The sequence below is a fragment of the Schistocerca serialis genome, chromosome 2 (genome assembly GCF_023864345.2).
Source record: "Schistocerca serialis cubense isolate TAMUIC-IGC-003099 chromosome 2, iqSchSeri2.2, whole genome shotgun sequence".
In the NCBI taxonomy this organism is placed as follows: Eukaryota; Metazoa; Arthropoda; class Insecta; order Orthoptera; family Acrididae; genus Schistocerca; species Schistocerca serialis.
In genome coordinates, this window is record NC_064639.1 from 120,423,403 (window position 1) to 120,431,125 (window position 7,723).

The 7,723-nt window shown below is 46.3% G+C and overlaps 1 non-coding gene across 1 annotated transcript; it reads left to right on the forward strand.

The window, feature by feature from the left end:
* The first annotated feature begins 4,231 nt into the window (after window positions 1–4,231).
* Trnat-ugu (transfer RNA threonine (anticodon UGU)) lies at window positions 4,232–4,306 on the forward strand. Its single transcript has one exon. It is a non-coding gene; the product is annotated as a tRNA-Thr (tRNA).
* The last annotated feature ends 3,417 nt before the right edge of the window (window positions 4,307–7,723 follow it).

Here is a 7,723-nt window from a genome sequence, read left to right on the forward strand (position 1 = left end):
AACGGGTATTTATTGGACAAATATATTGTACTAGAACTGACATCTGATTACATTTTCCCGCAATTTGGGTGCATAGATCCTGAGAAATCAGTACCCAGAACAACCACCTCTGGCCGTAATAACGGCCTTGATACGCCTGAGCATTGAGTCAAACAGAGCTTGGATGGCGTGTACAGGTACAGATGCCCATGCAGCTTCAACACGACACCACAGTTCATCAAGAGTAGTGACTGGCGTATTGTGACGAGCCAGTTGCTCGGTCACCATTGACCAGACGTTTTCGATTGGTGAGAGATCTGGAGAATGTGCTGGCCAGGCCAGCAGTCGAACATTTTCTGTATCCAGAAAGGCCCGTACAGGACCTGCAACATGCGGTCGTGCATTATCCTGCTGAAATGTAGGGTTTCGCAGATATCGAACGAAGGGTAGAGCCACGGCTCGTAACACATCTGAAATGTAAGGTCCACTGTTCAAAGCGCCGTCAATGTGAACAAGAGGTGACCGAGACGTGTAACCAATGGCACCCCATACCATCACGCCGGGTGATACGCCAGTTTCGCGATGACGAATACACGCTTGCCATGTGCGTTCACCACGATGTCTCCAAACACGGATGCGACCATCATGATGCTGTAAACAGAACCTGGATTCATCCGAAAAAATGACGTTTTGCCATTCGTGCACCCAGGTTCGTCGTTGCGTACACCATCCTGTCTGTGATGCAGCGTCAGGGGTAACCGCAGGCAGGGTCTCCGAGCTGATAGCCCATGCTGCTGCAAACGTCGTCTAACTGCTCGTGCAGGTGGTTGTTGTCTTGCAAACGTCCCCATCTGTTGACTCAGGGATCGAGACGTGGCTACACGATCCGTTACAGCCATGCGGATAAGATGCCTGTCATCTCGACTGCTAGTGATACGAGGCCGTTGGGATCCAGCACGGCGTTCAGTATTACACTCCTGAACCCACCGATTCCATATTCTGATAACAGACATTCGATCTCGACCAACGCGAGCAGCAATGTTGCGATACGATAAACTGCAATCGCGATAGGCTACAATCCGACCTTTATCAAAGTCGGAAACGTGATGGTACGCATTTCTCCTCCTTACACGAGGCATGACAACAACGTTTCACCAGGCAACGCCGATCAACTGCTGTTCGTGTTTGAGAAATCGCTTGGAAACTTTACTCATATCAGCACGTTGTAGGTGTCGTTACCGGCGCCAGCCTTGTGTGAATGCTCTGAAAAGGTAATCATTTGCATATCACAGCATCTCTTCTGTCGGTTAAATTTCGCGTCTGTAGCACGTCATCTTCGTGGTGTAGCAATTTTAATGGCCAGTAGTGTAACTACGCTAATGACCATTACAGCGTGCATTTGCAGCAAACCCGATTTGTATCATCATAGTGATGCGACTGGCCCGTAATCGGAACTGTGATTATGTTTCAGGTACAGAAACACGCGTACCACCTTTCGTTCGTATCGCACAACTACAAAGTGTTACGATTTTCTTTCCGTCAGTGTTGTTTACTGGTGTCCCTTGACCTTATCTACAGCAAAATACGGTGAGAGCTAGTGGTCTGGCTGCTGTAGAGCAGACAGTGTGCGAGAGGAGCGACCCGGAGACGCCTGGGGGAGAGGAAAGGTGAAGGCCCTCCAGTCCAGACACAGCCTACCCTGCCCCGCCGGCCTTGGAAGGGGAGCGGCGCGGCTGGCGCCGACAGGTACCAAGTCGCCACGCCGCCGGCGGCAACGGCGCGGCGAGGCGAGCCTCCGCCGCCAGCCAATGGCGTGCCGCCGCGCCGAGGGCGTGAGCCGGCCGGCGCCTCCCATTGGCCGGCGCCCTGGCGCCACCGCGGCCGCCGCTCCAAAAACGAAACTATGCCGCCGATACCAGTACGACTGCCTCTCCCGTTGCACAACAGCAATCTGACGAAATCACTCGGTACGAACATACGTGCCCGCCAGTTCCTCCGACACTTTTTTTTTTCTCACTGCTTGCCCATGAAGTGGCCAAGACAAAGGGAAATGGTAATAACGGTGTTCCGCAAGGGTTGATGCATGCACCACACTTATTCCACGTCCTTGTATCCTCACCCTCGTCAATGCTGCAGAAACCCACTTCTTAACGGGCAGCTTTATGGATGTGACCTTTGCGCCTTTACTGTGCTCTTATCTGCAGCTATTAAGGAAAGAAAGAACAAGGCGCGATAACCAGAAACGCGAGGCCCAGCGAGTTCTCGCAATACTGTCAGCAAAGGCAGGTGAATTTCTGCAAAACTCTTGCACGACACGACGCCCTTCACGAAAGATGCAGTCCCGGGAGCCGATGATCGATTTGTCGTTTAGGCCACTTACCTGAAACAAAAGAAAAAGAAGACTGTTTAAGAAAAAAGGAGTGAAAAACGAGACATCGAAAGAGAGAGAAAAAGAAAAAAAACAATACACAAGATATGTTGCGTTTTCCCCATATTTCACAAGACCACATTTAAATTTCCTTTTGGCAAGACGCATGTTCAAGTATTAGTGTGTTAATACTGCGAGTTTTTTAACGTCTGAACGAAAAAGCAAATGGCCGTGCGGTTAAAGGCGCTGCAGTCTGGATCCGCAAGACCGCTACGATCGCAGGTTCGAATCCTGCCTCGGGCATGGATGTTTGTGATGTCCTTAGGTTAGTTAGGTTTAAGTAGTTCTACGTTCTATGGGACTGATGACCTCAGAAGTTTAGTCCCATAGTGCTCAGAGCCATTTGATGCTTTAATTTCAAGTCTGAAGGCGGATAACAAATGACAAAAGAAATAGTATTTCGTCCTTTATAATTAAAAATCGACATTTTTATGATTCTTTTGCTTACTTGTACGGTGAAACCTTTTTTCTCGCCAAATTTCATAGTTCTACGTGAAGGGGAAGTACCGTCTAGGTTATAATGAATAAATTACCGAGTATTAAAATACGGGGTGACAATCATTGAACTATGCGAAATAAGATCGTCATAACTTCTGAACGGTTTGCCTTAGGACGTTCAAACTGCATGGTTGGTCGCAGGGCATGATGGGAATTAGTATGTTTGGTTTGGCGACGAAGCCCAGTTTCATTTGGATGGGGTCGTCTATAATCAAATCTGGCGCATTTGAGGGACTGAGAATCCGCATTTCGCGATCGAGAAGTCTCTTCACCCTCAACAGATGACTGTGTGGTGTGAAATGTCCAGTCACAGAATAATCGGTGCGACATTCCTCCATGGCACGGTGACTACCGGATGGTCCGTGAAGGTTTTGGAAAATGATTTCATCCCCATTATCCAAAGTGACCCTCATTTGGACAATTTGTGGTTCATGCAAGGCGGAGCTCGACCCTGTCGAAGCAGGAGGGTGATGTCCTGGAGGAGCACTTTAGGAACCGCATTCTGGCTCTGGGGCATCCAGAGGCCACTGGCATAGGCCTCGATTGGCCGCCATATTCTCTGGATATGAATACATGCGACTCATTTTTGTGGGGTATATTAAAGACAAGGTGTACAGCAACAAACCCAAAACCATTCCTGAGCTGAAAAGAGCCATTCAACAGGTCATAGACAGCGTCGATGTTCCGACACTTCAGCGGGTCATGCAGAGTTTCGCTATTCGTCTGCGCCACATCGTCGCCAATGATGGCAGGCATATCGAACGTGTCATAACCTAAATCCGAATATCTGTGGTGACTTTTACATGTTGCATAAAGTGTGTGCATACCGCAGTTTTTAACTAATTTAGTTTTTTTTCATATAGTTCATTATATATGACGGTAGTATCTGTTCCCGAAAGAACAGTTACCGTGGATGACCATGCAGCTTTGCTAGAAATGAAATAATAATTAAATGGACACCCTAGCTGCAAACAGGCGTTGATGTACTTCATTGGGGACATGTTTGCAGCTAGGGTGTCCATTTAATTATCATTTCATTTCTAGCAAAGCTGCATGGTCATCCACGGTAACTGTTCTTTCGGGAACAGATACAACCGTCATATATAGTTAAAATATGGCTTCCCGGCCTTTGACCTTCTTGTGCGAACGCACACGCTATGCCTGAACTCGTACGGGACTTGGTAGATTAATCTGCCACGAGTAATGAGTATGATGGGCAAACATCTATTAGGCGCACTACGAATGTAGTGGTGTGGACATGTAGGGAATGTGGATCTCACGGGGAGCGTGCAAGGGATAAGTCCCTGCAGACGCACTATCCTCTGTGCCCGCGGTGGCTCAGATGGATAGAGCGTCTGCCATGTAAGCAGGAGATCCCGGGTTCGAGTCCCGGTCGGGGCACGCATTTTCACCATGTCCTCAATGAAGTACATCAACGCCTGTTTGCAGCTAGGGTGTCCATTTAATTATCATTGCATATAGTTCAATAATTTTCACCCTTTATGTGACGTAAATGGCCGTATCTTTTGAGTTCACTGCCTTAGAAGCTGAGTATTTTTACTCCGCCAAGGGACCACAGACTTTGGTATGCGATTCAAATTTGAACTTGATATGCCACTCTGATCAAGGAAAAAAGGGGTCGTAACAGAAAGACAGAAACTTTCATCGTCAGCGATTGTATGCCTATCTGATCGCAGGGAGTGCGCAATCGCGGACCGTTCTAATGATGCAGTTTGGTACGACTTGGGTGAGGCTACTGGAGAGCGAGGCCAAACAACGAGAGAGAAACTTCATCCCAGTCGAACATTAACCGAGGAAAAAGCAGCGGCAGTAGGTAATGCGACTCAGCACCCACTTTCTCTTTCTCCGCTTGACGGTCTTGATATCGCCGTACAAAACGGCGTATTACATTTCCGCATATAGACTAATTTTCGCGTTAGGTGGAATCCTTCAGCAAACTTTTCCAGTTAAACCGACTACAGTACAACCAATGTCATCTTCGCTGAGAGATACTACCTAAAAGACGTTACACTCTCTGGTAACATGCAACTGTAATCAGAAATGTTACTTCAACTGGAAAATTAGTGCGTTCACCTTGTGCCTCCACAACGAACACTAGACACGCTAAAAAGTGAGGAAAAAAAACAATGATGGTGCCTAATATCAATAAGCGAAACATGTTTGGTGCAAAACAAACATTCAGTTCCAAAAAACGGATAATACCTATTCTAATCTATGCGATAAACATAATAGAAATGTTACATTTTCATCATCACTTCTACTAATTCACTGATCAGCACATATAACTGCGAAATCAGTCTGCATAATTACACACGACATGGATCTTTTTAGCTGTTTGTCTAGATCGTTTCATGTTGTTCTCTCTTGTACATTGTACAGTGTTTATATTTATTTAGGCTCACACAAGACAGGAACACCGACCTGTCTCCATGACGACGTAGTCAAAATTACTCTTGGCCACCAGAAGTAGTAACTGTCCAGACTGCGTTGATGATGCCAAGTAATTGAAAAACAAACTAACAGAAGTATTTAATTCTGAATTTCAAGACGCCATCTTTCGTTTTTTGTAGCCTTAGGCTGTATTTTAGAGATTATGATACTGCTTATTATCATAATCACATCCCCACATCATACCACCACCACCATGACTCCATCAACCTATTTGCTCATCTGATTTATCTTGGTTTAATAGCGCAACTCTTTCTGTCATGTCCCTTCGTGCGTCTTCATGAGGGGTTACAATACAAAGTTGATTAATTGAACTGTATATAAAGTGTCTATCGATTGACGTCCGGAAGCCGTTCAGGATAGTCTACACAACGCCTCCACCTAGCCCATTTCTAACGAGGACATACCTTTAGATTAGCCTCCTCCTTGATGAAAGTCGTCTAACATTTAACAGAATATTTCGTCGGCGTATTGAAAACTGGAACACACAGCAATAACCTTAAATTTATATATATTATAATTATTTGGTTAAGGTCTGCAACTCTGTTCTAAATCTACGAAATAATTTCCATTGCGTCTGTCAATTTAACTAATATATATCAGCGCGACGCTTTTCGGCCAGCAAATATTAGTACAAACTGACCGAATCAGTCGAAATTGTTTCACAGTATTTACGTTCCATAAAGTTTAATTTATATTTCGTTGTGAACCTGTTTTTAGACTCTCTAGGCCAAGACGCCCAAAAGCAGGTTCACAAAGAAATGTAAAACAAATACTGTGGAACATAATCCTGTGTATTTCAGTTTTTAATATGCCGAACATTTTGTTTGTGTGTGGACTGATAAAATACCTAGAGCCATTTCAGATAAACCATACCAGTGACAAAAGTACTACGAGTCCCAAAGTTGTTCTTAAATACATTTTCATTTTGCAACCCTTGTTAAGATCACGTGATATTCCTCAATAACACATTATGCTCTGTGTGAATGTGTCGCTACAAAATCAAACTGATGCTCTAGTTCTGAAACTCGTATGTCGCCTCCAAAGGGTACTGTAGGGGAGGGTCTCGTAATTGTGTTCTTTTGCAGCACTGGTTAACGACTACATCATTTCAGAAAGTGCTTTTGTGGGCATACTGAAGACCTACTTAGCCTTAGCGCCAGCAATGATGAGCCTACACTTATGGTTTTTTGGAACAGTCCCTTCAAGATGTTTTAAAGCTTCAGTAATGCCACAGCGTTCCCTCGAATACTTCGTGGCAAATTTTCTGTCCCGGTAGATCAGGAGTACTTATTTCAGTTTGGTTATACTCGTAAAAGCAGATTAACAGCCTAACAGTGAGTGTAAGCTTTTTTTCTGTTCCTCTCACACTGGACATTGCCAAAAAAACCAGAGCCTTCTTGCTCAACGTGTCGCCATTCGCTTGTAAACACTGTGCCCGTGTTTGGAGGGAATTGCAGGCTGCGGGCCACCCGGTTAATGGTTTTTCCCTCCACTGGCGGTAACTAGCTTACCTGCAGCTTACGTAACGTTACCCGAAGGCGCTTGCACGCCGGACAACTTTTCGCGAGGCCATGTAAGGTCCGCTAAATGATACCGTTCTTTTTCTCCGTTTTTCTCCTTTGTTTCGTTTGGAGAGCGGACAAAGGAAGAGAGAAATAACGAGCTGAGAGTGGCTGGGGGAGGGGTGAGGGGGGGGGGATGAGGAGTCTGTGACGCGAAGCTCCAACCGCTCACACAAGCCGACAGCACAAAGGGGACTCGCGAAATTCAATGGCAACGACAGTTCAAGGCTCTCACGCAGACGACACACGCGACTCTTAACAACTTGTCCGAGGACGTCGCGAAATGCTGCCGTTGATTGCTGCCAATTTATTTGTCCGCCGCGAGTGTTGGCTGATGACGTCCGTACTGGGCGTTACGCAAGCTCGACTCCGCCCCGCCCCCAGAAGCCACCCGCGATTTGACTTTTCGGCGCCGGCGACGCAGTTGCGAAACAGAACTGCGCCTTCTACCAACGGGCCCACCCAGCCGGATCTGCTTCCGCGAACAGTCAATCACGCAACCAGTTCCAGATTGCCGTGTTTTAGCCTCGGCGCTGAAAGAATGGTCTTACCAAAATTGACTTTTTTTTTTTTTCGTTAAGCTTCGGAACACATTCATCAAAGTTAGACAGCGCTCAAGGCAGAGCTAAGGTTCTACACTGTCCATTCACCTTAGTGTGAACGCCGCCTACGTTGGACATCAACGTGCAGTAACCACTCACAGTCGGCATGTGGCAGCACTAGCAGTGGAGGGTATACAGGGTGCTCCATTGATAGTGAGCGGACCAAATATCTCACGAAATAA